The 12,314-nt window shown below is 49.1% G+C and overlaps 1 pseudogene; it reads left to right on the top strand.

Annotated features, from left to right (window-relative positions):
• The first annotated feature begins 2,068 nt into the window (after positions 1-2,068).
• Positions 2,069-6,576, top strand: LOC115319834 (annotated as a pseudogene).
• Positions 6,577-12,314: the final 5,738 nt, after the last annotated feature.

Consider the following 12,314-nt stretch of genomic DNA (forward strand, 5'->3'; position numbering starts at 1 on the left):
TGCCATTGAGCAGAGAAGAAACTAATGGGTGTTTCTGACAGCTACCAACGTCGGAGATTACCTCTTAGCGGCATTTACTGAAAGCACGAAAATTGTTGCACGAACCATTTTACATGTACACATCATTGAGGCACTCAGACATGTTTTCGTTGTTGCTGAACAGTCTCAGAAAGTTGTCCTTGAGAATGGAAGGATTGAAAGCACTAAATATGACTTATTAATCTGACGATAAATAGAACTACAAGTGTGTACGGCAGGGATATCTGAAAAGAAAGATTCTAGTTGCTTTTGAGGGACAGCCGAACGTTGGCAGTCACTCAAATTCTCGCAGTTTTGTTTAAACTTCACAGTTTTTGGGTGCAAAATAAAAGAAATGGAGACTTACTGCAAACAAATGACAGAAATATAATTGTCCAATTGGCACCCCCAAACAAAGGAGGGAGTCTCCGAACTAAAAAGTATTCTGTAAAGGAGCACCGTCAAAGGAAAAAAAAAAAGGGGGGGGGGGGGGGGGGGAGGGGGGTTAAAGACCTAATGTATTGTGAAGGTGCCTCTGCTCCGCATCTTCGGCACAGAGCAGACAGCGTGATCCTGCAAAACTACTTCGTTTGCGAAATATCACTCCTGCCAGAAAGCGCGTTTGCGGGGTGCCTGACGCTCGCGCCGCTCCTCAGGACGCTGCGCCAAGCAAGAAAAATTCCTATTTTTGAATACATAGGTTGCGCGGGGAGAGACGACGACGAAGTGATCTGGGCCGAACGCATCTCGCATCAGCTCCGTGAACTTTTCAAGCTTTCAGCGAACCTCTGCAGTATAGTTCCAAATCTTCACCACCAACATGCGGTGGAACACGAGAGAAACCCCCGGACACCAAATTCTTGGGTGAGCGGGCTGTTTTTTTCTCAAGATTTCACCGTTTTTCTCGACGAAACAAGGCGCCGCCTTGCTCAGCCTCGCGCGCCATCAAAAGACAAATGGAGGGCGGCCGTAGCTGCCGCACCGACGACAAGATGGACACTCGAAGCTTCGAAATACCTCTTTTGACTCCCGGAAACGGAGTCGTCGAGGTAGAAGGAGAAGAAATCACTCCGGAGGAGTTTCACTCTGCCGGGGGAGGTTGGATGCCGGTCTTACTCAAGGCCCGAGCAGAAAAGAAAGCACTAAGCCTAACGGCCGGTTCCCAGCCAAACCGCACTCTTGGTAGGAACAACGGGCGGGACGGCCGAGCTCGAATCAAGAAGGCGCCAAGGCCTCCGAAGCTTCCGGAAGATGATGCGAAAATCGTTTTTCGACTTCGAGGAGGACTAAACGTGCGGAACGAAGACAGAGTCTTGGTCCAACGCAGCATTCAACGCGCGGCGCAGCTCTCATCGGAGAACGCAGAACACGACGCTTTTCGCTTCAACGAGGAACAAAATACGCTCATCGTGAGCACCCCGGCACTCGAAAACGCCGTCAAATACGGAGGAGTGCACTCTATAAGCCTCAAGGGACAAACCTACGAGGTTGTAGCGTACGCAATACCGCCAGACGACACCATAAAGGGCGTAATTCACGAGATACCGGACGAAGACTCCGAGCAAGATGTTCTAAACAACCTAGTCACGGCGAGGCGGAGTCATGCGGTTTAGAGAAGCTCGTTTTAGCGAAAGCCGTTTTACCGACCCCAGTTTATCGAATTCCTTTATAGAGAAACCCAGTTTAGAGAAAATGGCGATGAGCCTCCTTTTAGCGAATTCGGCCGCCGCGAAGCGGTGTGTGCGGATAAGTCAGATGGGTTAATATTTTTGTAATGAGGCGCCGCAGACTGCCGCCGCGAAGCGGCGGGAGCGCAGCGGGGGGCTTGGGTTAAGACGCGCACCAGTGATACACGCGCGAAGTAGAAAACCTTTTTTTAAATAGAGTCCCTTTTTCGATAAACGGCAATTCTCTAAACTGAGGCTCTCCTTTCTCTAAACTGTGCTTCGATAAAACGTGCCCGTTCTCTAAAACGTGCTTCGACGAAATGGCATTCTATCAACCGTAGTAAACCCCGGCGAGGAACCCAAACGTGCTCCACGCCAGACGGATGGGCCGTTCCAAGTCGGCGGTGGTACTTTTCAAGGGCCAGAAGGTGCCGTTCTGGATCATGTACGGCAACGTGGAGTACAAGTGCAACCTGTACAAGAAAAAGATCGAAGTATGCGGTACGTGCGGCGGAGTCGGACATCGGTCCGACGTGTGTCCGCGACCGAAAGAGCAACGGTGCAAGATTTGCAACACTCTAAACCCGACAGACGGCCACGCGTGCTCGCCGTCGTGCGGCATCTGCGGCAAGGCTCACCCCACGGGTGACACACGATGCAAGCAGCGTTTCAAGACGCCATACATCCTGCAACAGCGGCAGTGGGAGAAGAAGAAGAAACAAGAGGAGAGCAGGTTCAAGGAAGAGGACTTCCCGCCGTTACCCAAAGGACGGTCGCGTTCGCGGTCACGGAGCCGAGCATCCGTGCGGTCAACCTCGCGGCACCGGTCCGGCTCGCGGCGGAGATCGAAGTCCAGGAGGAGGTCCAGCTCCCGACAGCGAGTCAGCTGGGCCGGGGTGACCGACCACAAGGCCTCGGAAAAGAAGAGCAAGGAGGCCAAGACGCAGAACGACAAGTTAGACGAGATCCTTGTCATGATGCGACAACTCCAGGAAGAAAACAAGGCTCTACGCGTGATGGTAGAGAAAACCGAGAAGGAGAACGCATGGCTGAGGACACAGCTTCAGCAGAAAAGCAACGAGACGGAGAAGGAACCGGAGAAGGCTTCGCCACCCGCGAAGAGGAAGATGGTCGTAAGACCGGGGCAAGAGACGGTCGCATTGGATAAGGCCGAGGCGCCGCTGCAACAGGAAGTTAACAAGCAGGTGGTCGAGCTGATGTGCAACCCCGAGTGGCTGACGCAGCTGGCTAGGCACATGGAACAACTACGTACGGCACAAGTCGTTAGAAACCAAGATGGTGAACAGTAAAAAGTACATAATTTGGCAGTGGAATTGCCGCGGGTTTGGCAAAAAGAGGGGCAACCTACAGCAATACGTGAATAACAAAGACGAAAAGGAACGACCGGATTTGATTGCCTTACAAGAGGCGAAACAACTGGCCAAACTGTCGGGTTACAAGTCCTACGGCATGGATACCAAGGAAAAGACGCAAGTGGTCACGTTGGTCAAAAGGAACATACCGGTCGTCGTTCATGACACAGGCGTTTCAACAGTTGAACACGTGCTAATCGAGATAATCTCGGGGAAGAAGAAAGACCAGCGCAGCCTCTTCGTGCTGAACATCTACAGCAGCCCGGCGAAACGGCACAGATTCGCTTCCCTCTTCCAAGCGACCCTGAACATCGCCAGACGCCAGACACTGGTCGTGGTTGGGGACTTCAACGCCCAACATCCGGACTGGGGATACAAGATCGAACGACCCAAGGGCCGAAAACTGTGGATCGACTCTCACGAATGCGGACTATCCCTGATCACCGATCCGGATTATCCGACGAGGAGAGGAGCCGCCCGACAACAAGACACTACGCCAGACCTTACGTTTGTGCGCTATGCAAAGGATGCAGAGTGGACAAACACGTGGGAAGACCTGGGTAGCGATCACTATGTGCTAAAGATAACGATCCGCGCGGGCCCTGGAAAGCCGCGGGGCAGAAAGTGCAAGATCACGGAATGGGATAAGTTCCGAGAGCTGATGGGCGAATACGAGACGGAAGACGTCACAAACATTGGCGAGTGGATGGAATGCCTGCTGGCGGCTGCCGAGCGGACGACCAAGGTGATTCCGGAAGAAGCGGACGTGGCCGCTGCGGATAGCCGACTCTTACACTTATGGGAGGCTAAGGCTAGTCTGCAGAAGCGGCAGCGTACGCAACGTAACAATCGGAACCTTCGAAGAAAGATCGCTGAACTCAGCAGAACGATCGAGACGTACGCTGACCAGGTTACGCGTCAACAGTGACAGGATACCTGCGAAGGGTTCGACGGTCAGCCCAATGTACCCAAAACTTGGAACATACTGCGGCACCTACTGGATCCGGACGGTTGTAAGACGGCTCAGCGTAGCAAGATGTGCGAGATCATTCGAAGTCACAAGGGTGACGAGGACGACCTAGTAGAGGAGATCCGTAAGCGATATATTGGTGACAACCCGCCGAGAACACCCACGACATACGGCGGTGCAGACAACGAGGTGCTAGACGCGGACATTTCTGAGTTTGAAGTTGCCGAGACACTGCGCAACTTGAAGACCAAGTCTGCTCCGGGACCGGACGGTGTCACCAACAAGATGCTGCGGAACCTGAGCAACGAAGCCATAACCGGCATCACAAAGTACATCAACGAGTGCTGGAGACAAGGCCAGCTACCACGGCAGTGGAAAACGGCCAAAGTGGTCCTGATCCCGAAACCAGGCAAGAAGCCTCAGCTCGACGCTCTGCGCCCAATCTCGCTCACGTCCTGCGTGGGCAAGATATTGGAGCACGTCGTTCTACGGAGAATCAACGACTTCATGGAGAGGAACCAATTGTTCCCTCACACCATGGTTGGATTCCGGCCACACTTGTCTACCCAAGACGTGATGCTGAGGCTCAAGCACCAAATCATAGATGGCGAAAAAAGCTCTCATCTCGACACTAGGGTGATCCTGGGCCTCGACCTTACGAAGGCCTTTGACACTATCAGGCATGATGCGGTCCTTGAGAACCTGGAGAAGCTGGGCGTAGGGCGACGCACGTTCAACTACATTCAAGACTTCCTCAGCGATCGGACGGCGCAAATCTCCATCGGTGGCGTCACGTCCGACGACATCAATCTAGGCGGGCGAGGCACACCTCAGGGCTCGGTCCTGTCGCCATATCTATTTAACGTGGCGATGATTGAGTTGCCTGCGAAGCTCAGCAAGATCGAGGGGCTGCACCACAGTATATACGCAGATGACATCACGCTCTGGATGACCGGCGGCTCTGACGGGTTCATCCAAGACACGCTACAAGAAGCGATACGGACGATTGAGGAGTACGTCACTCCGAGGGGCCTAACTTGCTCTCCACAAAAGTCGGAGCTCCTCCTCCTCAAACCTGTTCGGTCCCGCCAGCTGCCGTCGGACATCGCGCTCTACTCGCAAGGACTGCGTATCCCGTCGGTGAAGAGCATTCGCATCCTGGGTCTGCGGGTCCAGGCGGATGGCAACAACTACGAGATGATCGAATCGCTCAAGGCGTCAACTTACCAGATCACCCGGCTTATTTCACGCATCTCAGGCCGTCACTTCGGGATGAGGGAAGGAAATCTTGTACGCCTCGTCCGCGCTTTCGTCGTGAGCCGGCTGGCATACGTCCTTCCCTTCCTACGGCTCGGGGTGGCGGAGAAAGCCAAACTTGACTGCTTGATTAGGAAGGCCTACAAGCGAGCACTTGGCATCCCGGATTCTACGTCAAACGAAAAGCTGGCGGCGCTGGGCCTACATAACACCGTGGAAGAGATCGTCGAGGCGCAGCGGACGTCTCAGCTCGAACGGCTAACAAAGAGCGCGACCGGGCGTCACATTCTCGAAAACCTGGGCATCCGCTACGAAAGACAAACGGGCGAGAAAATAGACGTGCCGAGACGGGTCCGGGAGAAGCTTACCATCCCAAACCTGCCACGTCACATGCACCCCGTGCACCATGTGGAGCGACGAACGGCGAGAGCCAAGGCCCTTCGAAGACTACTAGAGAAGGAAGAGGCCGTCTACTACACGGACGCTGCGAGGTACGACAGGGATGCCATGGCCGCAGCCGTGGTTGACAAGCAAGGGAAGATCGTTGCGAGCTGCAGTGTCCGGACGACAGAACCGGAGGTAGCCGAGGAAGTGGCCATCGCTCTGGCACTCAAGCTGCAAGACGCTAAAATCATTGTCAGCGATTCGCAGATGGCGATTCGCCAATACGCCAAGGGACGGATCTCGCCGGTTACGCTTCGAGTACTAGGTGATCCTGAAAAGACTGCGAAGGTGAAGCTGATCTGGACTCCAGCACACTCGTCGCTCCCCGGCAACGAGGAGGCTCACGACGCGGCCCGAGGTCTCACTCGCCGGGCCGGAGCAACGTCGGACCCCTCCATCGAATCGTCGACGGGGGGCGACAGACTGGTTACGTTCCGAGACATCCTCGATCATTACGCCGGCGAAAGGATGCGCTACCCTCCGGCGCATCCCTCGCTGGACAAAAGACAAGCGGTAGCTTGGCGGCGACTACAGACAGGCACCTACCATAGTCCTGCCCAGCTCAGCGGATGGTATCCGGATCGCTACAAGGGAAACTGCCAGCTATGTGGTGCAAGAGCGACTCTTCGCCACATTATTTGGGAATGCAGCCGGCTCGACCGCAAAGCCCAGCCACTACTAAAAAAGATCACCAACCAAGAGAGCTGGGAAGCTCTTCTTCTCTGCACCGACCTTGAGGTGCAGGAACAAGTCGTCCGACTGGCCGAGGACGCCGCTGGAGTCCAAGGGATTCTGGCCGTCGCCTAAGGGGTGATTGGGAGGGGACTCCTAGATGGGCCTCTGACCAATCGCTTAGTCTTTCTGGGCGCAATTAAAGGTTGCCTGCTGCTGCTGCTGCATAGGTTGCGCTGAGCGCGAACCTTTTGCAGTGTGCATTTTGCACCTGGAATTTGATTTTCTCAGTAAAATGCCAACAATGTTAAACAGTCCAGTTTTCTGCTGAAATGTGATGTTCTCAACAGAATAGGAGGCATTCACTGGATGCCATATTTGAGAGCAGAGCTGGCCAAATTACTCATATTTTGTAATTAAATTACATTACAAATTACCACAGCCAGAAAGTAATTAATTACCATTAAAAATTACTTTTAAAAGTAATGACATTACTTTCGCATTACTTTTGTATACTTTTAAATATAAAGGAGCTATTGATAACTTCCTTTTACAGATAACTTTATTTACATTATTTACACAGTTCATGGCACACAGCTAGAACTCTCTGTTGCATGTTTACCGATGGACAGAGGAACGCACGCGACTGATCCGTTTCCCACCCCAACCCGGACAACTATTTTTGGAGATGACTGAGGACCCTATGCAGATTATCTCTGGGGGGGGGGGGGGGGGGGAAAGAACAATTGTCATTGTTCGCAAAATCGCGTCGAGGGCCGTTCCATCAGGGGCCTTAGTTCGACCTACTTCCCCTCCTTCGTTTCCCGAGAATGTCGAGCAGAAAAGCTCGAATGGAAGGCACTTACCAGCCCTATTTCTCACAGTGGAAGATAACAGAGAGAGGGTACGCAGTATGCATCAGAAAAAGTAAGCGGAAACTTTCAAGAGGGGCCAGAAAACGTCGAATGCAAAACCGCAAAACATAGGTAGAGAACCGCGCTGAGCGGGTTTTTAACAGTTCAAGAGAGTGGCGGAAAATGTCTAGCTGATAGCGGGCGCGAGAGTCGCACCAGCCGCATTAGCATCAGAAACATAGCGGCGGCCAAAGAGTGTTTTTTGGAAAGGTGTAGAGAAAAAAGAAAAAGCAAAAAAAAAAAAGAAAAGCGCACTTGTGTATTGTGGACACAAAAAATATGCCTGGTGCGAAAAAGTAATTAGGTAATTTAGTTACAATTACCGTCGCTGGAGTAATTCATTACATTACTAAATTACCTGCTACAAAAAGTAATGAATTACATTACTAATTACTGGAACAAGTAATTAAATTACTGTAATTTTATTACAGTAATTGCATTACTGCCAGCTCTGTTTGAGAGTGATATTTAGGGCGCATGCTCAGGACGAGCTTACATTAATAGCCTGCTTAGACCGGCAATCTTGATGGTGTGGAATGCACGTTGGAAAAGAACTGTGGAAGCTCGCCGTCAGCTCGCTCTTAGCAACCACGCACACAGATATGGCCACCAGTGAATACTCCCTATACTCCGTTTCACTTTAAGTGTAAAGCCTGGTTCAGACAGTTTCGTTTGATTGCGTTTGACTGCATTGCGGCTGCGAGAAACCAGGACACCCCTGCTACTTATATCGCGTGCCAAGATGATTCCTTCAATTAGATTCCACGGTTCATACGAAGCACAGATGTGCCGGTGACTCGCTTTCGGTTCTTGACGCAACGCAGTCAGACACACTCAAATGCAAGTGTCTGAACGGGCCTTAAGTATATCAGAGGCTAAAAAAGCGAGCTCCGGGCTTTCGGCGTCCAAGCACGCGCGTTCCTGCAGTGCAAGTGCTCGAGACCAAAGGCTCGCGCTGGTAGCATAGGCTGCATCTGTACTTGAAGAGGCCATGCAAAGCGTTTCTGGCAATTTGTTTTTTGAATTTGCATTGCTTTTGCTCGAATTAGTGACTGGGACCTATGACAACACATTAAACATAAAATAAACAATAAATCTAGCGTATTTTTAACATAATAGGTTAAAGAGATTCAGAATTTTGAGCAAATTTTCTTTTGTTGATGACGTCCTTGGTCTGAACCAAGAGAGAACCGAAACGACAAAAGCGTGAAACAACCATACGCGATCTTCCTAGGTGTTGAAAATTAACATCCAGTTATGAAGATGTGAACGCCAAATCAATTTACGGACGTTCCAAGCAAACATTTGATTGAGAGCCACGTGCTTGAAAGGATCAGAAAGGGTCCCTTGCGCCTATTCAGCCAGTCCTACCTCTAGAATTCTATGTCATCATTATCCGACGTTGTAGGCCAATGTCGACACTGAACGTTGGTGTTTGACACTGACAGGCACGCCGTTCGAAGCAGCATTTCGTTTTCTTCGTCCCTTTGCAATGCCCCTTTAAGCTGAAACAAAGTATTGGCGACGTGAGCAATCGAAAGCGTCGCTGTGGTCGGCCCACCACAACTGGCCGAATGCTGACTATGACGTCAGGAAAGGATCTCGATGGTGTTGGCAGTGTTGCTTTAAGAGCCCTATGATTTCAGCCTTCCACCTTGCCTATTACAAACACCATCAAACTTATTGTTGATAAGATAATGACGTCACGAAAGGTAACCGAATGGGTGCGCCACCGAAACATCTCGCCGCGCGATGATATGCTGCAGCATTACATGTTAGAGCGCGCATGACTGATGAAGCACGGAGTTGTAAAATTAGGCCCCGAAACAAGTGCACGACTATTTGCACATGGAGAGCGGCAGCTCCTTTTCTATCTACGGTGTGTCGTTTGCTTCACCCACTTCTTCTTCAAGTGCCCTAGTCCGTTGACACACGCCGAGGGTTAAGCGGTCTTCGACCTGTTGAGCCCGGCCTATTGAAACATCGGGCCACTAAATTTTTAGGACTTGGTTTGTGAAGGTCTGTATTTCTCAACTTTTGGCCCAACCAGACGGAGTTCCATGAAACGTGTTCACGTTTAAAACATGCATTCCTATATGTTGCCACGCGCGTCGGCGAGCGAGCGCGTGTGTGGCAGAGTGGTTACCGCGCTTGACTGTCACTGCGTGGTGCACGTTAAAAACCCCAGGCTAGCAGTCGTACTGCACTGGTTAAATTGCTTATCTACAGTGGGTAACAATGTCGCCATGTTCTGCTAGACCAACCTCCTGCTGTATAAACAACAAACGACTCATTTGACCCTTTTTTTTTTTTTTTTTGGCTCGGAAGGTGTAGGTCCGATTCCAGTAGCGGACTGTCATTTTATTTATTCTTTCAACTTAGCCTTCTTGAAAGGTCGAGAACATTCTCGTTGATCAAGTTCCGAATGTTCTACGCACCGAAAGTTCTACACTGAATGATCCAGATAACCTACGAGGGTACGTAAGGGACTCCGCAAAGTGAGCGGAGTCAGTCTCGCCCCAGCGCTCCATCCTGCGGTTTCGCCGACATCGACGCCTGCGACGCTCTGCTGTTTTTTTCTGTTCTCTTTTTGTTTTGGGCAAAAGTTCGCCCCATTAAACGTTTAGTTTCTTCAGTTAGCATCGCCCCATCGATTGTCATTCGTGACAATATTTCTTTTTGCAGTAAGGAGTCGTGAATGGCAATATTTAGAAGAATATCACTTATTATCCCTATTTCTGCCCATTTTGTGTATTTGCCTTCAAACCTATAACGCAAGCACACAGTTCTTTTTGGCGTACCCCGCGATCCGGTGTTTCACACTGTTGAAGAGCGAACAAATAAGCACATTCCGCAGACTGAATGGATGGCTATTTTCGAGTATCGTCCTCCCGTGTCGGTCTCAAGTGGTTATGTGAACTGCATACAGCCAAATTGATGGATGACAATAACAAATATTTCTTTTACTACCTGAAGACTTGATAACATAGATAAAAGGCCGATCACCCTAATGATATACATAATAAGTTAATGCACCCACACATTATTTGAAATATGCCCTGGGAATCTTTTCCAGCGTTTTTATCCTCGAGAGGCACTTGCATAAGTTATTTGAGAGAAACTTAAGTTTTTCTTTTTTTTTTCATCTTGAAGATCATTTGAATAACATGTGTTCCTGACGAGTATTCTACCTCTAAAACATATAGGAGTATGTATGTAGGTAACAAAGTACACAATGGCGCGTGGCGGAACTATGACGATTGCGCCCGCACACCGTCAGAAAGTGACCAATTAAGTAGCTGTAATGTCGAGTAGATTATGAAATACTACTTTGTTCTATTTAACAACAAATCACCAATTAGCAAGGGTTATGTTCATTTACAAATTGAATTGACCGGCATCTTGTCAAGGACAAATATCAAACGCCAAGCTATGTCGAAAATATGCACTTTGAATGCGCTCTATTTTAGGCCAGATCCGAACTGAATACGAAGGTCACTCTTTTTCTGCATGATTATTCACCTGCATAATGGTGCTGAGTGAAAACAATGTTAGTCAGGAAAGCAAGCGTTGTGCTTGCAGCTCACTGTTTCTATAAAAGATAGGCTGAAAGGGTTTGTCCTAAAACTTTCCTGACATTTCGAAAATATTATTTCTTTTAGCTTAGTTGTATTGTCATCATATATATTGTGAAACGTAATTTATAATCTATATTTCAGGGTATATGTTGCGACAACGGGCCCATTTCATGCTTGTGGGCACTGTAATTATTTATTTATTTTTTTAAAGTATGAGAGCACAGTAGGACTCGACTTCTAAAATTGCGACGCGAAGGTCTATTAATCACGTGCATTTTAGGCGACACACCAAACTGATAACATTTAGATTAAGGTAAAATATATGCGACAGAGGTAAAAAGAAATAGATGTTCAGTTATATATGTTAATCTATAGCTTTTCATTTACTGTTTCATCGAAATGAAACAGCGCAATTTATTTTTGGTACCTGAAAATAAAAATGAATTCAACAAATAAAAAAAACCTGTATAGTTACTTGTTTCACTCCTGAAAGGTGCCTATAGCCAAAGGAACGCGGAAAATATATTCTCAGTTTAGCGGTTCGAACCGGTTGGAACCGGTTCGAACCGGTTCGTACCGTTATTTTTCGCTCCCCGGAACTGAACCAGAGTTGAACCGAAATTCGTAAACCCGAACCGGAACCGAACCGATAAAAATTTCGGTTTGACACTCTGGTTAAAACGCGTGATAAAAATTGTCACGGCTTATAAGCCATTTCTTGCAAGTGAACGTCGGGTGGTCAGCGGATGGTCGTGGCAGCCATGAAGAAATAAAAGATTATCACCCCTTTGCGACCGTCGCTTGGGTAGTTCGTCGCATAAAGGAACGCAAGAATGAGTGACAAGTGAAGCGAGCTGATTAAAGTCAAGAAAAAGAAGACGGGCAGACCGCGACGACGCAGACGCAGGCGGCGCTGACTGGATCCATTAGTCATACTACAGACCACCTGACATGAGTAGAGATTTTGTTCCTTTATTACACGAGTGTCTTAGCTCGTGTAATAAAGGAACAAAAGGTGGTGGTGGTCTGTAGCCCGTTTGTCAGGTGGTCTGTGGTCTGTAGCCCGCATGTCAGGTGGTCTGTAGCCCGTTTGCTACAGACCACCTGACATGAGTAGAGATTTTGTTCCTTTATTACACGAGTGTCTTAGCAACTTATGCTCAAAATTTCCCAAAGCAACTCCTATACTTCTCGGAGATTTTAACTATCCCGCCATTAATTGGGACACCTTATCTACCAGCAATAATGAATCAAAACAATTTATGGATATGTGTTTAGATTTCAACCTCCAACAGCTTATTAATCAACCAACAAGAATCGCTGCTCAGAGCAGCAACATACTGGACCTTTGTCTTTCTACAAATCCTAGTATTATTAATAACCTTTCATTACTTCCTGGGCTCAGTGATCACCTCATAGCA

Source organism: Ixodes scapularis, unplaced genomic scaffold (assembly GCF_016920785.2).
Source record: "Ixodes scapularis isolate PalLabHiFi unplaced genomic scaffold, ASM1692078v2 PGA_scaffold5__190_contigs__length_132052651, whole genome shotgun sequence".
NCBI classification, from domain to species: domain Eukaryota; kingdom Metazoa; phylum Arthropoda; class Arachnida; order Ixodida; family Ixodidae; genus Ixodes; species Ixodes scapularis.